The 22,574-nt window shown below is 38.0% G+C and overlaps 1 non-coding gene across 1 annotated transcript; it reads left to right on the plus strand.

Annotated features, from left to right (window-relative positions):
• Positions 1-21,194: 21,194 nt before the first annotated feature.
• LOC118539253 (U6 spliceosomal RNA) lies at positions 21,195-21,300 on the plus strand. Its single transcript, XR_004919076.1, has one exon. It is a non-coding gene; the product is annotated as a U6 spliceosomal RNA (small nuclear RNA).
• Positions 21,301-22,574: the final 1,274 nt, after the last annotated feature.

Genomic DNA, 22,574 nt, shown 5'->3' on the forward strand with positions numbered 1-22,574 from the left:
TGCAGGAGAGGCAATGTTTTGTATTTTTTTTTTATTATTATGTTATGTTAATCACCATACATTACATCATTAGTTTTTGATGTAGTGTTCCATGATTCATTGTTTGTGCATAACACCCAGTGCTCCATGCAGAATGTGCCCTCTTTAATACCCATCACCAGGTTAACCCATCCCCCCACCCCCCTCCCCTCTAGAACCCTCAGTTTGTTTTTCAGAGTCCATCGTAGGAGAGGCAATGTTTTAAAAGATAAGGCAAGAATGTTCCACAGCTGGTAAAAGACATAAGTCTTCCAAGCAAGAGAATTAAAAGAAATCTCACTTAAATGTCATGGGTGAACTTCAAGGAAGATCTTTAAGTCAGCTGCAACCAAAAAGAAAGATTGTCCACAAAAGTAGAACAATTGGATAGGCATCTGACTTTTCACAAACATCAACAGAAGCCAGGTGGAGAGGGAATCACATCTTTGAAAAGGGGGAGGAGGGCGGAATCCTACTGTTTAGAATTGTACAGAGTGCTAAGTTTTCATTCAAGAGTAGTGAAGGTAAAATAAAGACATTTTAGGTATAGGTGCTGGTGGTGTATGAAGGGGGCATGTGTGGAAGGAGATCATTTTCATGGTTAGAGCTGACAGTGAGATTAGAGCCCTTATAGGTGGAATTATACAACATCCAAAATTGCCCTAAGTCTCAGATGGTGCGTCACCAGGCAAAATCTTAACCAAGACCATTGACAAGTAAGGAAATTAAGCAATGCTTTGTTATTAGCTGGAGCTTAGTCTTGAAACTCCAGGGCAAAATTGTTACTGAAAAATTAGGCCAGGTGAGAGGCTCTTTTTATTATATGCTAGCTAGCCCAAAATAATCTCAAACCAAAGCAAGAGACTTTGTTCAGTTTATCTTACCTTCCTTTAATGTCCATGCCTAAATTAATTCTTGTTCTCTTTTTTCCTTTTTTTTTAAATGAAAAGGCAATTATAATAAAAGCAGCTCCAGAGAGACAGATGTGAGACTCAACACAGCCGTGCCATAGCCTCATTTTGAGCTCACCTGGGCCACTCCTACAAGCTCTAGGAGAGGGGAGCACCTTACCCATTAGATTCTGCAAACGTTGTAGGAAGAGTGCAGTGGCAAGAGGGGATATGATGGATTTTGTTGAGTTATAAGATGGATGGAACTGACTTGAGGAGTCTTCCTAGGCTTTCATTTAAACCATGACATGGTTTTTTATTGCCAGTGCCTATCACCTTGTCTAGTGCAGAGGAAGTGCTCGGGAAATAGTTGTTGAATTAATGAATGAAAGAAAATGAATGGAAAAGACTAGCAGTTGAGGGCTAGAGGATTCTTTTGGAGAAAGGGAGAGACTTACTACATCTCAGGAGGGCTTTGTAAAGAATCTGTATATTTCCTATTATGCGGCAGAAATCTTCCTGGTGAGATTTTGTCTAAAGTTTTATTTTTCCACAGTTGGACTCTGGGTAAAACATCTAAAAATGTGTACTGCTGCTCAGAGAGAGAGGCTAAGTAAATATAAGGGGTTGTTTCCATGCGTGGTTGAGTACACAGGGACCACAGGAGCTGTAGACACAAATAGATTAATTAAAGGCTTTGGGCCTCATCATGAAGGCCTTGAACTTCGTATGAGAGTTGTAGCCAAAGTAGTTTCCAAAGGGTGGGACTCAGTGACTCTTTCACCTCAATATTAAGGAGTATCAACTCCTACAGTTTACAGCTGTTAGAGCAACTGGATGCATTTCAAGAAAGAATGACTCATCTTAGAATCCTTGTAAGCAAAGAGACTTATGTTAATGCAAGCAATAGTTTGATGGAATTTATGGCTTTTAAATATCACCAAGTTTTTTGATAGGCATAAAATGCAAGCATTAGAAGGAATAATGATAAAAATCTAGCCAAATTTCAATTAGAGACCTTAAGATTGTAAATTTCCCCAAAGTAATTTATGTTTGGCTTTGGTAGACACTATGTGAGGTTGTCTTTGTTTTTGCAGCCACAGACTTATCTATCCAATCATGTTTGGCTTACTCGATTATTGAAATGATTTTTGCATTGCCTGAATACTCAAAGGAAAAGGAAGAAAGCCCAGAAGACATTCACTGGCAATTAGAAATCAACACAGAGTACTTATTTGTACATAGTGTTAAGATTTTCAAAGCACTTTAAAATTTATCTCATTTTATTTTTGTAGTAACACTGAGCAGACATGGATGTCAAACTCTGGTAGTTGGGGATGTTTTAACCTCATAATTCCCCATTAGTCTCCAATCAATTCCTAAATAAATAACTTTTCTAAGAAAAGACAAAATATTTGCTGTGCAAATGCAGCTTCAGGACAAAATCTTCTAGCCCGCTCCTTCCAACTAGATCAACACTAGATCCCTATGGTAATTGATTGCATTAGTGGCCCCAAATCTTCATCCTTCTCCTATCCATACCCCTTATAGTGGGACTTTGCAACTCCTCCCATCAAGGAGGGGTACTATTTCCCCACTCCTTGATTCTGAACTTGGCTGTACAATTTGTTTCAGTAGTTTTGATGCAAGCAGAGAATTGAAATATGTCTGCAGGTGTCTGCTAATACTCTTGCTCTTCTACTGTTATAAGAAAATGTCTAGACTAACCTTCTGTAGAAGGAGGCATTAGGTGCAAAGTCTGCTCACCTTATCCTAGGAAAAAAATTCCAGGAAGGAAGGAAGGAGGAATGAACAGATTCTGTTCCTGAGAGCTAAGCAATGTTAATATTTTGGAAAACATCCTTCCCCATATCTTTTATGGGTATAAATGTGTTTGTATGTAGCATATAAATCAGAAATTCTATAATATACTTTATTTATAAGGATGCTGTAAACATCTTTCCAAATGAATAGAGCTCAACATCACCATTTTTAATAGCTATAAAAGTCTCATGTAATGATTACCATAATTATTAAACCATTGCCTTATTTGGAAAGTTGCAAAATGGGCACAATTTTCTGTCTCTCCCTATATCCATGCTACTTTGCTGGGTGATTTTGCTCTCCTGCCATGAAGAGGTAGGGTCGATTGCTCCATCTTTTGAATCTGGACTGGCCTTGTGTCTTGCTTTGGATGAAGAATAAAATAGAAATTATATTTTGCAAGGTCTGGCCCTAGGTCTCAAGAGGCCTTGCATACTTCTATTTGTTCTCTTGGAATCCTGTGAAACTGCCATGTGAACAAGCCTAGCTGACAGCTAACTACAGACATATGAGTGAGGTCAGCCTAAACCAGAAGAACCACCTAGCTAAGCCCTGCCCAAAGAGCCAACCCACATCTCATTAGTTTAACGGACGGTTATTGTTGATGTCACCAAGCTTTCAGGTGGTTTGTTTTTACAGCAAATTGATAATCCATGCACCTATTGGCAAGATTGTAGATTGTTTCTAATTTTTCTTTATTATATACACTGCTTTGATGAAAAACAGATGCATAAATCTTCACATACTTGTCTGAATATTTCCTTGGTGTAATTGCCTAGGGGTGAGATCGCTGGATGAAAAGGAATGCTTATTTTAAATTATAGCCCATGTAGCGAAATTCCTTCTCGGAAAGTATGGTTAATTTATGCTTTAATCTATCATGTATAAGAATATCCACCAGGGTGGGGGTGGAAGCAGGGATTACTTTAGATTGAGTGGTCAGGGAAGTCTTTTCGGGAAAGGTGACATTAGAGCAGAGGCCTGGGGCAGTGGGCCATGTCTGGGAAAAGAATGGTGCAGGCCGGAAAAAAGCAAATACAGAGACTAAGACTGGAGGGTGTATGAGGTGTTGGCTAGTGCACCTGTGGCTGAACAAAGGAGGCCCAGATGTTAGGCTGCGGAGAGGTAGGGGCCAAATCAAGCAGAGCCCCGTGGCTGTGATGAGCATTTTGTATTTATTCTGGGTCTGACGTGATGCCATGAGAACATCACCCGGAGGGGAGTGGCATCATTATCATTAACATCAGCAGCCGCAGGCAGCACCTTCCTCATCACTAATACTTGGTAAGGTCTGCTCTGTGCCTGATGTTGTTCTAAGCATGTTCCGTGTATTAATTCATTTAATCCACCCAGGGCAAGAATTAGATACCATCGATATCGTCCTGATTTTACAAATGGCGTAACTGAAGCACAAAACGATGAGATAAATTGCTCAAGCTGAACCAGGATTCAAACCCAGGCAGGCAGTCTCCACACTTCTAAAATTACGTGATTTATATTTTTGAATGATGCTTCTTATGACAAGAATTGCCTATATTAGGGCAGGGTGAAAATTCCCACTTTCCAGGCTATTGCAGGAGCTTGGAAGGGAAAGTTTTTGGACTTTTGGTAGCTGTAAAGGTGATGAGAAGTGGCACATAGAAGGATTTGCTGGTAGATTCTCAATGATACTTTAACTGCTTAAAAAATCATAGATAATCAGATTGGTAAAAAATGATGTCTCTCTGGCATTTTATTTGAGTTTAATTATGAGGTTTAATATTTTTCTTAATTATATTGGCTGTTTGTGTTTCTTCTGGTAACTGCTTATACATATTCTTCATACATTTTTGTATTGGAAGATTGTCCTTTATTGATTTCTAAGAGCTCTTTGTATATTAGGTATATTAACTGAAACACATTACTATATTTTTACAAATATAATTTTCTAATGTAAATAAAAAATTATAATAGCCTATGTATTTCCCAGTTTGTTGTTGGTATTTTGACTTTGTTGGTTTCTCTTTTTGCACAATATTTTATCTTATTCTTATGCAGCAAAATTGCATTATGTTTTATGGTTTCTGAATATTCTGTCATGCTTGAGACAGTTCTCTCCATCAAAAAAAAAAAAAGTATTCAGCCATATTTTTTCTGGTGCTTTTATGTTTGCATTTTTTTAACTTAAATATTTGATTCATTTAAAATTTATATTGGAATCAGGAGTGAGTTGGGATGCGGCTTCATTTATTTTATAAATTACTAGCAAATTGTTCTGACATTATTTTAAGCATACATCATCTTTTGTGCACTGATTTGAAATCCCACGTGTGATAGACACTAAATTTACATGTATTCTTGGTACTATTTATATACTCAGTTTCACTCCTGTCCTAAAATCAGTCTGGTTTAATTATGGTCACTTTATACTTGATTTTAATATCTGTTAGGGTAAGTAATCCCCTGTCCCCCAGTTCATTTTCCACTTCAGAATTTTCCTAGCTCTTTCTGCTGGTTCCTTCTTTCAGCTGTTTTAGAGTTATTTTTCAAGTTAAAACATTTTGTTACAGTTTTGCTTGGGATTTTAGAATTCTGAAGTTTTGGCAGATCTTTAGGAAGATTGACATCTTTAAAAATTAAATTGAAGTGGTAGCTGAAAGGTGTTGCTGTTTTACTACTAATCCAGTGTTATTGTAACTATGAACATGTTGCATTTTGGAGAGTTTCCTTATTGTCATCTGTCTTCCCTTTACTCTCTACATCCCCCCCCCCCCCACCCACCCAGAGAAACTGCAGAGCCCCATAACATAGGGGATTTTCAGGACTTTCTCCTGAATTTGAACTTTCTTCTTTTATTCGCTCCGCTTTAACTCGCTCCCCAGAGCTGAGGCATTGTTACTAATCAGCTCCAAACTGTAGTTTCCAGAAGGGGAATGTGTACGGAACACCAGATTGGCCTTCGGCATCTGTCACTTTCCAGCCCACTGTATGACCAGTCTAGGAGCCAGCCTCAGGGCATTCCCCGCCCACCCCCCAATTCTGAAACTTACTTCATGTTAGCGCACTTTTGTTTTACAACATTGTTTCCAAGTTTATGGCCTTCCTGCTTGAGCCGCTTGTTCCCATTGCTTCTAATATTTCATCAAATATGGTAAAGAAACCATGAGAAGGAATTGATGCTCCTTATGAGCCATCTTAAGCAGACACCGCCAGATTGCTGTAAAATGGTTTTCCTTTTTAGCCCTACTGAATTGTAATGCGTTTCTGAGGCCAAAGTCTTTAGGGAAACATTATGACTATTTAAGGTCTCCAAACTTTATGCTTCAGTACAAAAGGCCTAAGGGTGAAGATTTTAAATGGATGAAGTGGAGAAATTTGCACTTCCTTAAGCAAACATATAGCATTTCCTTCCATGTGTCAGAAATGAAAACAAAAAATACAAACTAATTTGTCATGAAATTTTCCCTTTTATAATTCCCTCTTTGGTGCTTTTTCAACCTAACAAGTCATATTTTCTCTTCTTTCGTGTCAGGTTTATAGCTTCGCTGGTCACAGTTTCAATAACCATGATGGACGATCTTCTGTTCTATATATCATGTACAAGTATTCAGCTTAAAAGTATCTTTGTGTTCACAGCTTGCTTTCTGTCACCTCCCCGATCCCTCCTCCCCACTGCATATGCACATGGTGTTATATTATATGTGCGGAGAGCTTTGGGGAAAGCTCATATTTAGGAACATTAAGTAAGCAGAGGATGGCTGCTTATTTGGGCCGAGCTGACCTCACTATGAAATGAGGCAAATTGTCATATTTATGACTCAGGGTAAGTCAATAATATATTGGCGTTCACATGTGGAAACGCATTTACTCCCCAACATGTGGCTTCCACTTTGTTTTTTTCTCAAGTGGCCGTTCTCACCCAAGTGCGAATCTTTTTCCTTCTTTTTTTCTCTCCCTTCTTTCCTTCTTTCTTTCTTCTTTCTCCCTTCCTCCCTGCCTTCCTTTCTTCCTTCTTCTTTTCACACTTTCTCCCCCTTTTCTCCTCCTTGAGCCCTGAGTCAGTATAGTGGGATTTATAACATTTGGGTAGAGCATAAAAAATACCTCTCTTCAGATAACTAAAATTATTATTCCCTTTGCCTCCTATTTCCATCCTCTGTTTTTTGGTGCTGGCTCTCTCTGTCTCTGTCTCTGTCTCTGTTTCTCTCTTTCTCTCTCTCTCTCACACACACACACACACACACACAACACACACACACACACACACACACACACACACACCCACACGAATACACTGAACAAAATTATATGGCTGGATAAATGCTATTCACAACTACTGCCTGGAAATCTGATCCTATCGGGTCCTTTGGAATCTGAGTTAGTATCATTTGTTTTTCTTGCTTCTCTGTAAATTATAGCAGGAGAAAAAAAAGGTCATGTGGTTTCTGATTTACTGTAGAGAATATTGAGAAGGAAAAAAAAATCAGAGTAGTCATTGATAATCAGAAAACATAGAAAAACCTCACTGTGAAAGTCTTTATTATTTCTAAATTTGGTCAACTCTACCTTCCTGTACCCTGAGCTACAAGGCCCCCATTATCCTGAAGTCTATTTTTACAACACTCCATTTTGCAAGTGGGATTTAGGTTGGGAGGGCAGAAAATGTAGAAATCTCTACATCCCTTTCCCTCTCCCCAGTGTGTTCTGGAGATCGGCTTTCTCTAGCGTGTGCAGATTTGTGGGGGTGTTGGGCAACCCCTCTGTCCTGCCTTTCTCCTTCCTCTTTGCATGTAGGTCACAGGTTTATCATGGCTGACTCCCCCTTCCCTCAATAATTATGACACACCGATGGTCAATGTGCTCCTTCCTGTCAGGAGAAAGAGGCCTGCTCTGGGAAAGGCCTCAGAAATGCTGGGATGGTCTTTGCTAGCTGCTGTCGTTCTTGATCTTCCTCACCAGGGTTATGGCAATTGAAAGGTGTTGGAACAACCATCCAGACTCTGAGCAGACTCGGTGTTGATGCTAAACATCATAAACACAATCAACCACCAATGGAAATCAATAGTTACTTATTTGCTTTGCTCTTTGAGGTTCTAAGTAAGTGGGTGGGATGAATTTTCCTCTTTTTACCCCTTAGATTCAGGAGGATAAAGTTATTAAAGCGCAGAACTGGGCACCAGGAGGATGGTTAAAAAAATTGTGTTGATAACGTATTGTATTGAATCATGTAGCTTAAGAAGCAGGTGTTATTCTTGAAAATTCCAGTTGTGTGACTAATTTCTACTTTAAAAAAAAATGTTTTGTGTGGGGTAAAGATATCCAACCATGAGGTATGCATTTATTAGTGTTTTGGTTAATTTTCTTGAAATGAATAGTCAGGCTGCAGAAGCCAGACTCAAGCTTCAGATTAGTTCAGGGGCTTGATTTATTTATTTGCTCCCATATTAAAAGTTCTCTTTCTCTGGCTGTAGAAGCTGGATTTACACTCAAACAGGACTAGATTAAGGGGCCCCCAAATGACAGGAATCATATTTTAGCCTTTGTGTTCAAGCAGCACAGTGCCTGAATGTAGTGGGTGCTTAGTGAATATATTTTGAAAGAAATGTATAATGAAACAGCTGACCAACTCATTTATACTATCCTTTTTTTTTTATTGTGGTAAGATATACATAACATAAAATTGATCATTTTTACCATTTTAAGTATACCGTTCAGTGGTATTAAGTACATTCACATTGTTGGACAACCATCACCACCATCCACATCCAGACTGTGTTCATCTTCCTCAACTGAAACTCTCTATCCCCTGAGCATGAATTCCCCATTCCTCCTCCACCTGCATCCCCAGATCCTGGCAACTGCCACTCTCCTTTCTGTCTGTATGAGTTTGACTACTCTCAGGACCTTCTATAAGTGGGATGATATAGTATTTGTCCTTTTGTGTCTGGCTTATTTTAGTAAGTGTGTCTTTAGCATGTATCAGAATTTTTTCCTTTTTTAAGGCTGAATACTATTCCACTGTAGGTATATACCACCTTTTGTTTATGCATTCACCCCCAGATGAATGTGTTTCATCTGGGGTTTGTTTGCACATTTTGGCTACTGTGGATAATGTTGCTACGAACATGGCACCTGGTACAAATTTTACCATCTTTTGAAGAAATAAAACATTGATGAGAAAGAATCCATATTATAGAAACCCTTTTAAGTCCATTTTGATAGCTGAACCTAGGTTGTTTCCTGGTCAGTGTATTTTATGCTGGAAACGTCACCCACCAGTGAAGCTCTATGGGGTAACATTCTTGTCTTGTTAACCTTTACATCCCCAGCATCTGGCAGAGGGACTGGTCCAGAGATGGCAGGGTGAAGTGTGATTGAATGGATTGACCAGACTTCATTGTCTGATTTGCACTTTCAGTCCCCCAGAGAAGAGAAGGGGGTAAAGCTGGATTGCCAAGTGTATTTATCATCAGCTGATTTTTGTCTGTGTTTTGTCGCTCTCCCTCTAAGTTGGGACATTTTCTGAGTATTGGGACTGGTTTGAAATTAGTGGACGTCAAACTTTTTAACTTATATTTTACAAGAATATTGAAATAAATGCCTCTGCTCATTTTTATATTGACACCTAAAATTTTGCAATCTCCTAACCAATGCTAAGGAGATTTCTTGAATGTTGCCAATATTGACAGTTGGTATACAATGATTATATCACTCTTTCAAATATGTCCAGTGGGGTTTTACATGCAATAGCAATGTGACTCTACCATTATCTACTTGAAAATACATAAATAATCCCTCTTATAACAGTTGGAAATTTTACATTGTTCTTTGTTTTTCCCTTCAACTTACATTCTCATTCCATTCCCTTCACAGAATTTTGTCCTCATTTAATAATTGTTTCATGAATAAAAGTAATTTATTGAGCACCCTATCATTCTTCTTAGCAACATTGTACATTCAAAGTGCTTAATTTTAATTTTAATTTTAATTTTTAATTTAAAATTTGGGGGACCATAAGGATCAATGTTGGAAACAATTTCTGCTGGATTGAATCATCACATTCATTATGAGTGCTTAGTCAATAAAAAATGATTACATCACAATTTTATAACTATTTATAATATGACAATTCGTAATTGTTATCCTATACAGTAATACAAAATTTTGTGGGAAGTGCATTTTCTTAATGATAGAAAATCTTTAATTTTCAATTTGTTCTCTATATTGCCAGATTGAAATGAAATTCGGAATCAGTGCTACTTCTCTTTTTCATTTTGATAGATCTAGCACTGAGATATCTTGTTCACATAATAAATTAGATGGGGATGAATTCCTTTTGAATTAAGTGCTGAAAGTCACATAAAAGATCTATCATCAAAAAGTATTTTTAAGAACTCATCAGATGGCAATTCAGTTTGATCCTTTTCCATTTTCTTAGTTTTTGAGGTGTATCTCCACTCAAAAAAGAATTTTTTTTTAAGACACAGAAAGAGCAAGAGAGCACAAACAGGGGGAGCAGCAGAGGGAGAGGGAGAAGCAGGCTCCCCGCCCAGCAGGATCATGACCTAAGCCAAAGGCAGACACTTAACTGACTGAGCCATCCAGGGACCCCTCAAAAAAGAATTTTAACAAGGTTATTAATTCTACCTGTTGCTCTTTCACCTAGAGGCATCAATTTAATCTAATATATTTTAAAGATGTTAGAAGAATAAACATGATATGAACTTAAGTATACCTCTTTTTTCCCATGTAATATTTTTTAGGTAAGATTATTTTGTCCCATCACAAATTTAAATGTACTTTTATCAGGACCTCTGAGCTGCATGTTTTATTAATTTGTGAAAACCATCTTCTATATAATCTTTTGGCCATCTTAGTCCTTGTCAAAATCTCCAAATCAGATTAACTATAAAAAAGCCTAACTTCATATTTCAATTCAAATACATGTATTCATTCACCTCCTTTTGATAACTATTTCCCTTCTGAATTCTTATTTTAAGATATATAAGTAAGGCATGAAAACTTGCCATGAGTTTGCGTCTGGGTCTCAAAAGGTATAGCTGCTATATTTATATTTATATTTATGTCATATATATCATTAGAACAATGCATTTTTTGAAAGGAGTAGGAAAATGGAAAAGACAAAGTCATTAAATAAAAACCTTTATCCCATTTGCTATTACACTCTAAAACATATCTAAATTCAGAACATCTCAAATGGGTTGATAATACCTTGTGTCTGATGCCACATTTTGCCTTTATAAAAGTATGTTTAAGACAGAGAAATACAGGAAGACCTCTCACTGGTTTACGGCACCTTTGATGGACACAGAAGCCTTCACCAATGCCAGTATTTCAAATGGTCTGTTTGACAAGCCAGGGGTGGGTGGTTTCCACCTCAGGACAACACACCATCATAATGTTTAGCATCAGAAGAACGTCTGTCTTTTGTCAAGCAGCGGAAGGGAGAACTGACAGGAAATCTCAATTCCAGACATTTCCTCATGCAGACACCTTTTTAAAAGAACAGATATGGAAGTTGAGGATGAGAAACCACCTTCTCTTCAAATTACCCATGCCAGTTGCCCTTTGGAAAGCATGTTTCTCCAGGCGTATCCACACTGTAACTTGCTGCCCACTGTCTTATGCTCCTCTGCGTCCTCACCGCTTAGCTTAACACACAGTGATATTTATGATGACCTCACGGTTGTAAATTTCTTACTTTCATGAACTGGTTAGTTCCAGGGGTTACAGACTGCTTAGCTTGTGGGACAGACACCTCATTCGTTCCTTTTTTTTTTCATTTGTTAATTCAGCACATACGTGATAAACACCTACCATCTGCAAGTCATTGTGGCTCAGCTGAAGATAAAAAATGCATAAAATAAGGAGATCACATGCTGTAGGAATGAGAGAGCTTGCACACAAATAACTATGGTACAAATTAGAAAGAGATACATGCTGGGGGGTTTAGGAGGGAACCATTAGCTGTGGTTTGAAGAATCAGGCCTCACGAAGGACAGCGTGCAGGAGTGCAGACATGTGCAAAGCCATTAGGACTTCTAGAAATGCAAACCAAAGGGCCTGTCAGCAGTCTTCCTATTTGAAAAGTAGGGGCACTTCACTTAAAATTTGTAATTCGCGTGCTCTTACTTACATTGATGAGTGTGCTTACATGAAATCTTTAAAATGAAGGAACCTATTTCCTACCTGCAGAGTCAAGCCGGCGTTGGTGGTATAGTGGTGAGCATAGCTGCCTTCCTACCTGCAGAGTCAATTGAATCCTGCTCTATTATTATTATTTTTTTCCTTTTGAGAAGGGGCATAAGCATCATAGTCTGTCAGTTTCATATTTATTGGGGGAATGTTCTTAGATCAATCTTTCCTCACTGACTTGAGAACACATTTACTTTTATTTCATGAACTCTACTTCAACCAAAAAAAAAAAAAAAAAAAAAAACCTCTCTGATGCTGACTCAGCATACAAAGTTACATTTTATACCTGTCAGGCTGCATATAGATTTTTATAAGGTGAACAATGGCTGTATTTTAGTACTGATGTAGTAATCGTGAAGTCTTCTGGCAGTATCCTTTGGAAACTGAATCCATAAATTTTATTAGTATGAAATGTTTCTAATGGGAGTTGACAAATAGTTGAGTGGGATAGCGTTTGCTCTGTACTTGGCAAAGACAGAGGGGAAAAAAAGTCCCTATTACACAATGAGAAATGCATTAATGCTCAAACCCATTCATCTCAATTTTGCACAAATATAATTTAAGACCTTTTACAGCTCTTGGTGAAATTACAGTGTGCTGCAGGGAAGTTGCAAAATTTTTATGGGCCTAATAAAATTGTCATTGTAATACCATTATAGGGAGCTGGGACAATATAGATATTTGTAATACTCATACTCTCATGCCAAACTGAGAAGGGAGATAGTAAGTTTGATTGGAGACAAACGCTGAACAGGGCTAAAACCCAAGTTTGTTTGATAATGAAAAATCTCCCTATCAGTGTTTGGTATCAAATGAAATTGGATGGGTGATTAGGCATTTTAACTGGTTGGCTTTATAATGGAGCAGATAAACATTATCAAGCACCATCTCTAAAATTAGTTATTGCTGAAATAATCATGTATTATCTTTAGACGAATTTCAAAATAATTTCCAGTTGTATGTTTCCTGCTTTTGCCCTCAAGTTTGGCTTCAGAAATGTGCCCAAGCCCTTTCTCTGCTCTCCTTTTTAGCATATAGACAAACATCTCTTGATGGTCTTTAGTTAGACTAAAAGCTTTGGAAAATATCTGACAAGAAATTTAACTACTTGGAAACATGAAGTAAACAAACAAACAAAAGCAAACAGACTAAAACAGCCCTCTTGGTATCAACACTTCTGGTGATACCACTTAAAAGAGAATACTATAAAATGGGTCAGCATTGATATCTTGAGGATTGCAAACAGAATTTGCAGGATGTGCCCCAAACAGAGCTGGGGCCTTTTCTAAGAGACTCCATTCTCTGTCTACCCCTGGAATTATGTCTGAGATACAAAAAAAGGGATAAATAGATCAAACATTCAGTTTCTCCAAGGTGGGCAGTAAGATGGAGCCACGCACTCCAGCTGCGAAAGACTTGACCTTTGCTTTTTCTCTTTCTGGGCCTCAGATGGTGAAAGGAACATAAGCACAGTCCTCATGACCTCACTGGAGTAGTCTTTGCATTTGAACCGCCAGCATCCCTTCCTCCCCTGTAAAGAATTAGTTTGACCTCAACCTGTTCATCCCATTCCCCTCAGTAGTGGTTGGTTTAAGAATGGGCCCATGACCACTGTGAGCCTGTGCTCTGTGAAAGGAAGTGTGCTGGTGCCTCCTGGCGAGAATGCCTCCTGCCCAGGAGGGACCCAGGAAAGACTGTCTCTTTCTTCCTTGTCTTTGGTGTGGCCCATGGAAATGCTCAGCCGTGTCGCTACAGCTGAGGATGAGGCAACACAGAGAGGAGATCTGAGCTAGGAGAGACAGTGAAGGTCAGAGACAGAGCCCTGATGCTTTCTACCTGGAACCTGCCTTCCTCTGGTGAGCTGGAGTCTGAGCCGAGGGGAAGCTTGGCTAGCTAGGGACAAGCTTGCAGAACGATGCCACTTGCTAGTCTACAAAACTTCTGGAAAATTCTTACTGTCTCTGAGCCTTGGTCTCCCCACCTATGTAACAGGGATAAAAAAGTACTTAGCTTATAAAAGCTATTGTGAGCCTTAAGTGAATTAATATATGTAACATGCTTAGAAGAGTGTCTGGCATGTAGTACATACTAGATAAATGCTAGCTATTCTTATTTTTATTACATGAAAAATAGTTTTCCTTATTTTTTCAAGAATTAATTAATTTATTTATTTTAGAGAAAGAGCATGTGCGCGGGGTGGGGCGTGGTGGGGAAGAGGAGGAGGAGGAGAGTCAGAGGGAGAGGGAGAAGGAAAGAATCTCAAGCAGACCCTGTGCTAAGTGCGGAGCCCATCACGGGGCTTCATCTCACAACCTTGAGATCATGACCTGAGCCAAAATCAAGAGTTGGACGCTTAACTGATTGAGCCACCCAGACACCCCCATAGGCCATCTTTTTAAGGAAGACTCCATCGGCCAACCCATTTAAAATTATATCTACCTCTAGCATCTTCTATATCTTCCCCCGACTTCTTTTTTCACCAAAGGACTTACCACCATCAGATCTATAATACATTCTACTTCTTTTGTTTATTTATGCATTGTCTTCTCCCATTGCCATGAGAATGTAAGCTTCATGGGGGGAAGGGTTTTTTTTGCCTTTTTTTATAGCTACATTCTACCATGCCTAGATGAGTCCCTGACAGAGAGCAGGCAATCAAAACATATTTGTTGTCTGAATAAATGTTGTATCATGTGCTGCCCGGTGATACTGCACAACAGTTAGGCTAGGCACACTTCTGTACTCAGGTCACAAGGCTGATGGATGAGCAGCAAAGACAGTGCTACTTTCTCCAGATGAAAAATGGAAACAATTTAGGTTGCTTCAGCAGTTATTGGGCATCTGGGCTCTTTCCACATTTTGGCTATTGTGGACATCCTGCTATAAAGAAGATGTGGTATATGGAATATTACTCAGCCATAAAAAAGAAAGAAATCTTGCCATTTGCAGTGACATGGATGGAACTAGAGGGTATTACATTAAGTGAAATAAATCAGTCAGAGAAATACAAATACCACATGATTTCACTCATATGTGGAATTTAAGAAACAAAACAGATGACCATAAGGGAAGGGAAGGAAAAATAAGATGAAAATTGAGAGGGAGGCAAACCATAAGAGATGCTTCACTGTAGGAAACAAACTGAGGGTTGCTGGAGGGGAGGTGGATGGGGGGAAGGGATAACTGGGTGATGGGCATCAAGGAGGGCATGTGATGTAATGAGTACTGGGTGTTATATGCAATGGGTGAATCACTAAATTCTACTTCTGAAACTAATAAAAAAAAAAGAAGTTATTAGGCAAAACAGCCTATTAGTTTCTGGGTCATGCCCTGACTCTGATAGAGTAATCACCCATGTTTAAAGATGGGTGGGTATTTTATCAGAATGTGGGGGCTGGCAAGTCTGAAATCCATAGGGAAAGTCAAAAGGCTGGAAACTGGGGCAAGAGTTAATGCTGTTAAAGCAGAATTTCATCTCCAGGAAACCTTAGTTTGTGCTCTTTGCTCTTGATTAAATGAGGCTCACCCACATTATCGAGGGTAATATTGTTTTTTTTTTAAAGATATATATATATATATATATATATATATATTTATTTATTTATTTATTTATTTGAGAGAGAGAGAACATGAACGGGGGGAAGGGCAGAGGGAGAGCAAGACCCCCTCACTGAGCAGGGAGCCCAACACAGGGCTTGATCCCTGGACCCCGGGATCACGACCTGAGCTGAAGGCAGACACTTAACTGACTGAGCCACCCAGGTGCCCCTATGGCAATATTCTTTACTTAAAGTCAACTGACTGTAGATATTAACCACATCTACAGAATACCTTCACGGCAACATCTATATTAGATTTGATTACATCATTTGAAGTCATTCTCCAATCAAGTGAATACATAAAATTAACCATGGCAGATATGGTAAGAAGTGTACAATACATCAATATCCTATACTTGATTTAACAAAGGGCTCTTCAAATACTCTTTATTGGTATTAGAGATTAAATGGTACAAATAGGCCCAAATTCGTGTAATCTTTCGATATTTGTTACACATTTCATCAGTCAGCTCATGAGCAAGACTCAACCTCATCCTCATAATACAAGAATGGCTTTTCTCATGGAGGTTTTCTAGTTAGGCTTTCAATAATGACTTAAAAATTCAGTACAAAAACATCTGGAGCCCCAGAAACCAGTCATTCTCGGGGTCATTTGGAGCTGGCAGGTGAACAAATATGTGAATGAGCATTTATGTAGAGTGATCTTTGTATCTTAATGAAGGTTTTGGGATGCCTATTTTAGGTCTGATTGTAAATACAAACATTCATAAAGATACATTATAATAATTATTTTTTTTAGCTGAAATACATTGAAGCCCTACTACTATGTTCTAGGTAATGTTAAGCACATTACCCAATTATCTTATTGAATCCTCACCACAATCCTCTGAAGCAAAAGGTATTTTTGCCCTTGTTTTACAGGTTAGTCCCTTGGACTACAAAGTCCTTTAGATCATGAAACATTTCTAGTACTTCCAGTGTCTCACCTCCCACACTCAAGTTTAAGCTTTATTCATGACAGATTCTAAGGCTGAGTTGATTGTTAGATTGGCTGAGTTCCTTAAAAGCCTTGCTTTTTAAAAAAGTCCCTAGAGGGTTCTCTTTGGCTATCCAAGGAGTAATAAACCTATGTCTTTTCAACTGAACCCTTTACTGTGATGCTGCCAAAACCCAAACACCCTGGGTTGGAAATCTGTATGGGGATACACTTTGATCAAAACCGGATCTGTCTTGTGCCTCACAAGTTTTGAATTTAGGGTTCACTTCAATGTTCCTTTCAATCTGGAAATGCGTAATTTCATTTTAAGGAAAAAGAAAACAATCGCTTTAATAAAAGTCTTTATGAACAAGGTTCAGAGGGCTTCTTGGACAACAAATGACTCTTACAAAACAACATTATGGTGAGTTAAGTGTAAATGGCTCAGAAACATGCAGATTAAATTTCCCTGAAAACATGCAAGGGCTTCCAAAATTAATGGGGGAAATAGTTGGACAATGTATATTTCAGACTTCATGCTTTTTCTTCTCTTTTTCATTCTGTTGATCTTATTTCTTTTTACAAAACACTTCCTAGGGTGACTTCATCTCTTGTGGTCAGGATGCTGTCAGGCCAAGTTGTCATTAATCCTGGTGTATTCTGGGTGGCCCACTCTGGGTATCAGCTGTGTTCCCTCTTGTACAGAGTTAGCTTTTCTCTCTACTATTTGTCTTTCAATATAGGAAAGATATAAAAATAAAAACACAATTTAAAGTCTTTGCCAAGCTTTTAGGCCTTGTGAAATTCCACTGTGATGACACTTGAGAGACGAATGTGGGAGGTTCTTGTATGCTGAAAACTGATAAATCTTATGTGCTTTAACTCAAAAGATACCACTATGGGTATAGATGTGGTAGAGGGATCCATAAATCAAGATTTGAAGATACTTTGGAGGGACTTTTAAAAGGCCCTCTAACCCATTCCCAAGCCTCAGACATATCTCAACATAAAACATGACAGAAACATAATTATAGTCTTATTTCTTAAATATTGCCTTAGAAAAGTTTTCTTCAACATACTTTAGAAAAATATTTCTATGTTTTCTCCTGTACAAAAGTTACCTTAAAAATAACCAAATTCCATTTTATAGGAATTGAGGTTTATTTTCTTTTTTCTTGTCTTTGAAGGGAGCAAATTCTGGAACACCAGATTGCTACCGATGGCTCTTCTTGCCTGGCCTTGCCCAACTTTAGTCAGTGAAGCTCGTCAGACATTTCTCTCTTTCAAAAGAGAACAATGGTGGCGATGTTTATTCTGTGATTCTTCCTGCCCTATATCCAAGCAATATCATCTCCAATGTTGCTAGAATGCATTAAGTCCTTTCCATCTCAAGACATTATGTAATAAGGAAAAGCCATTTACCTTATTTAATGAGTGCATAAGTAGTAGAAAATGTGGTAGCTGCTTCCTAGAGCTTAGAGCTTAGGTGGAATTACAGAATTCACATACATGGTTGTGTGAGGGAGATCAGCAGATCCTTTCTCCAAAGGCAACTATAAAGCTGGACAAAACTCATAAAAGCAACTATTTCTGGAACTCAACCAAAAGCATGCAACAGTCAGCAAATCCTTCATGCTTGAAACACTGGTAAACTTTAAGTAGGAATAGTGAGAGTCTGTCATTTCTTGCTTGGGGCTGTACCCATTCCACCTTACTCAGTGCCCAGCTCAGTCTGCATAAATTGGCAGAGTCAGGCATACCAAGAAAACATTCAGCTTTATTGCCACAGTTGAAGGGGTGTCATTTGATTTTGAATGATGGGCAAACTATGCTAAGCCTTGTGAAAGCGATAAAGTAGATAGAGAGAGGGCCTGCGTCTCTTGTAGCCTGAAGTTGCTGTTGTGATTTTATGAAGCCATAAGTAGAACACAGTATGGTTAGGTTTCGAGTATATCTAGATGCAGTGTATTTGACAATTATAGGGCACATGAGGAGAAAAAGAACGTGTTTATTAGAGTTTCTATATTTTACCAGACTTTGTATTAATCTATGCAGTGTATTATGGGTAAATTAAAATGTATATTTTAATCTTTAAATAGTCACTGATAAATTAGTATTAGAATAAAAATCATCAGAGAAATGTAAATGATACAATAAAAATATATTTTTTAAAGATTATTTATTTATTTGAGAGAGAGAGAGAATGAGAAGGAGGAGGGGCAGAGGAAGAGGGAGAAGCAGACTCCCCACTTAGCAGGAGCCCGATGTGGGGTTTGATCCTGGGAGCCTGGGAACATAACCTGGGCCGAAGGCAGATGCTTAACCAACTGAGCCACCCAGGCACCCCACAATAAAAATATTTTTTAACACTAAAGAAATTATTAAAGGAGGAACAGAGGGCCCAAAATATAGGAAACATAGAAAACAAATAGTAAAATGGCAGATATAAATCCAATTATATCAATAATTACATTAAATGTGAAAGGTCTGAATGCCCTGATCAAAATGAAGAGATTATCAGAATGGATCAAAAAGCAAAATCCTACTATATTCTGACTACAAGAATACATTTTAGATTCAAAGACAGAAATAGGTTGAAAATAAAGGATGGGAATAACCTACCAGGTAAATAGTAACCATGGAAGATCTGAAGTGATCATTTTAACATCAGACAGAATTGAGTTTAAGATAAGAATTACTGATAGAGACAAAGAGGGACATTTTATAATGGTAAAAATGCCAATATATCAGGAATATATAACAATTATAAATATATGCACACCTAACAACAAAGCCTCAATATAAATGAGGCAAAACCAACTAGAATTGAAATAATTGACAATTTAGATAGTTGGAGATTTCAGTACCTTACTCTTAAAAATTGAAAGAACAGTTCCAGAATAAATCATCTAACATGGAAGACTTGTGCTTATACTTTCAACGAACTCAACTTCTGTTTTAAGAACACTCTACCCAGAATACTCTACTCTGTGTATTGCAAAATATATATCTTTTCAAACAGATGATGTGATATGACTGTGGAAGATCTCAAGGAATTCACAAACATACTAGAATTAATCTACGAGTTATATGTATACAAAAAAGTGTTCCTATATATTAGCAATAAACAGTTTGAAATAAAATTAACAAAACAATTTGATACTTAATAGCATAAAAAATCCAATATGGTTAAGTGGCAATTCACCCCAAATTGGTGTATAAGATCAATGCAATCTCTATCAAAATACCAGCAGGCATTTTTGTAAAAAATAACAAAAATATTTCTAGAGTTTGTATGTAAATACAAAGGATCTAGATAGCCAAAACAAGGTTTGAAAAGAAGAACAAATTGGAGTCATTACTCTACCTGATTTCAAAACTTACAAAGACATGTGGTATTATGGAAGGATACACTTAATAGATCCATGGAACTGAAGTGAGGGTCCAGAAGTAACCCATTTCATTAAAGGATAATTGATTTTCAACAAAGATGCCAAAACAATAAATGGGGAGAGAATTGTCATTTCAACAATAGTTCTGGGACAATTGGATTCCGTGACAAAAACTGGATTTAGAGGCTTACCTCACACCATGCATAAAAATTGACTCAAAGTGGATTATAGACCAAAATGTAAGGGCTAAAATTATACAATTTCTTCAGGAAAATATTGTAGAACATCTTTGTGATCATGAATAGGTAAAGAATTCTTAAATATGCCTCCAAAAGCATGATCCATAAAAAACTGATAAATTGAGCTTTGTCACAATTTAAAATGTTTGTGTTACAAAAGACCCTTTTAAGCTAATGGAAAGATAAGCCACACACAGGAAGAAACTATTTGCAAGTCATAGTTTTAGTGAAGTACCAGAATCTAAATTATGTAAAGAACTCTTATAACTCAATAACAAGAAGATAAACAATCTGATATAAAAATGGGTAAAAGATTCAAATGGACATTTTACCAATGAAGATATTAAAACTGCTAATAATTATTGTGAATTAAATGTTCAGCACCAGTAGCTGTAAGAGAAATGCAAATTAAAGCCATAATGATATACTTCTGCATACATACTAGAATGGCTATAAACTAAAAACCAGGCAATACTGACAATTGGTCCGGCATTGCTGATGGGAATACAAAATTGTACAGTCACTTTGGAAAACAGTCTTGGAGTTTCTTAGAAAGTTAAACATAACTTTATATAACTCAGCAATTTCACTGATAGGAATCTACCCAATGGGGGCAGGAAATCATGTTCATACAATGGTGAGTATGTGAATGTTTATAGCAAAAAATAGAAACAATTCAAATGTCCATCAAGCGATAAATGGATTACAAATTGTATATGCATAGAAGGGAGTACTATTCAGCAATAAAAAGGAAATAAAAACCATACTGATTCATGCTACAATGTGGATAAACCTCAAAAACATTATACTGACTTAAAGAGGCCACATGTAAATAACTACATTTTGTATGATGCCATATCTAGGAAATCTCCAGAACAGGCAATTTTATGGAGGCGGGAAGCAGATCATTGGTTGCCTGGGGCTGAGGGTGTTGTGAGAATAAACTACAAATGGGCATGAGTGTGCTTTTTGGAGTTTTGGGAATATTCTAAAACTGGATTATGGTATTGGTTGTACAACTCATTTGGCTAAAAATCATTGCATTGGACACTTATAATTGAATTTGGTACATAAAGCGCTAAATTAAAAAAAAAGGTCTTGGGCTCACTTTAGCAGCACATGTACTAAAATTGGAAGGATACAGAGAAGGTTGGCATGGCCGATGCTCAAGGATGGCATGCAAATCGTGAAGCATTTTATACTTTCTGAGGCACAGCTTAATAAACCCTAGAGCTACCAAAAAAAACCCACAAAGTCTTATTGTATGTGTACCATTTACCAGACACAGCACTAGGTGCTGGTAATTAAGGGAGACTAAGTCAGATAAAACACCTGCTTCTATGGGGCTTATAGTTCGCAAGAGTCTGTAAGGATCTGGAGCACGTTAGCATTGCCAGCTTCTGAAGTTTCAGAAAAAACCCGAACTATGTTAAAAATACTATATTCTCCCCAAGGAATATTCTGTGGAACTTACATGGAATTTACATTCCATGGAACTTACATTCTATTGTAGGGGATTTGGGGAAGATGAAAATAAGGGCATAAACACATAAATATAGAACATTTCAGGAGGTGATAAATGCTGCTAATAGAATAAGACAAAAAAAAAAAGAGATAAAAATGCTGAAGGAAGAAGAAGAGGTATTATTTTAGGTAGGATGGTAGTGGAAGGCATCCTTGACAAGATGACCTTTGGCAGGACACCCGGGAGAATGGGAGAAGGAGAGCCATGCCACTGTCTGGGGTAAGAGCTCTCCAGGCGGAGGGAGCTGAGTCAGGGATGTGTGGTGTCTTTGAGGACTGGCTAGGAGGCCAATGTGGTTGGACCAGACTGAGTGAGTGGAGAGCATAAGAGATGAAGTTAGAGGGAGCTGGGTCAGATCCACTACGGCCTGAAACACATTGTACGACTTTAAATTTTACTCTGAGTGAGCTTAAGGGCCTGCTCTGTTTTGAGCAGAGAAGTGGAATGATCTAACATGTTCTAATGGTTCATCTGGCTGCTGGTGGAGAACAGGCTGTGGACTGCAAGGCTGGAAGCAAGGAGCTCAGTTTAGAGGCTATTCGCAGTCACCCAGGAGAGAGACACCAAAGGCTCAAATCAGGGTGACAGCAGTGTACATGAGAAGAAGTAAGTGGGTCCTGGTATGATATGGTGACCAGAGAGGCCACAGTGTTTGCTGCTGGATTGGATGGCAAGTGTGGGAGAAAGAGGAGAGTCAAGGATGATCCCAAGGTTTCTGCTGGGAGAAACTGGACTAGGTTATGAAACAAATGTGCTTAGGATGAGTCACACCTTAGCCTCGTACTGTAGGTAGGACCACATAATATTAATTGCTAAGGTCCTGATGCATTAGGACAGCAGAACGGGATAACTGAGCTCTCCTCATACAGTATTTAAATCAGATTACAGATAGTGGTTACTTTGTGAGTGTTCATTTTTGCTCCTGACACCATACTTACAAAGGGTTTCCACTGCT

The sequence above is a fragment of the Halichoerus grypus genome, chromosome 7, assembly GCF_964656455.1.
Source record: "Halichoerus grypus chromosome 7, mHalGry1.hap1.1, whole genome shotgun sequence".
Lineage (NCBI taxonomy): Eukaryota > Metazoa > Chordata > Mammalia > Carnivora > Phocidae > Halichoerus > Halichoerus grypus.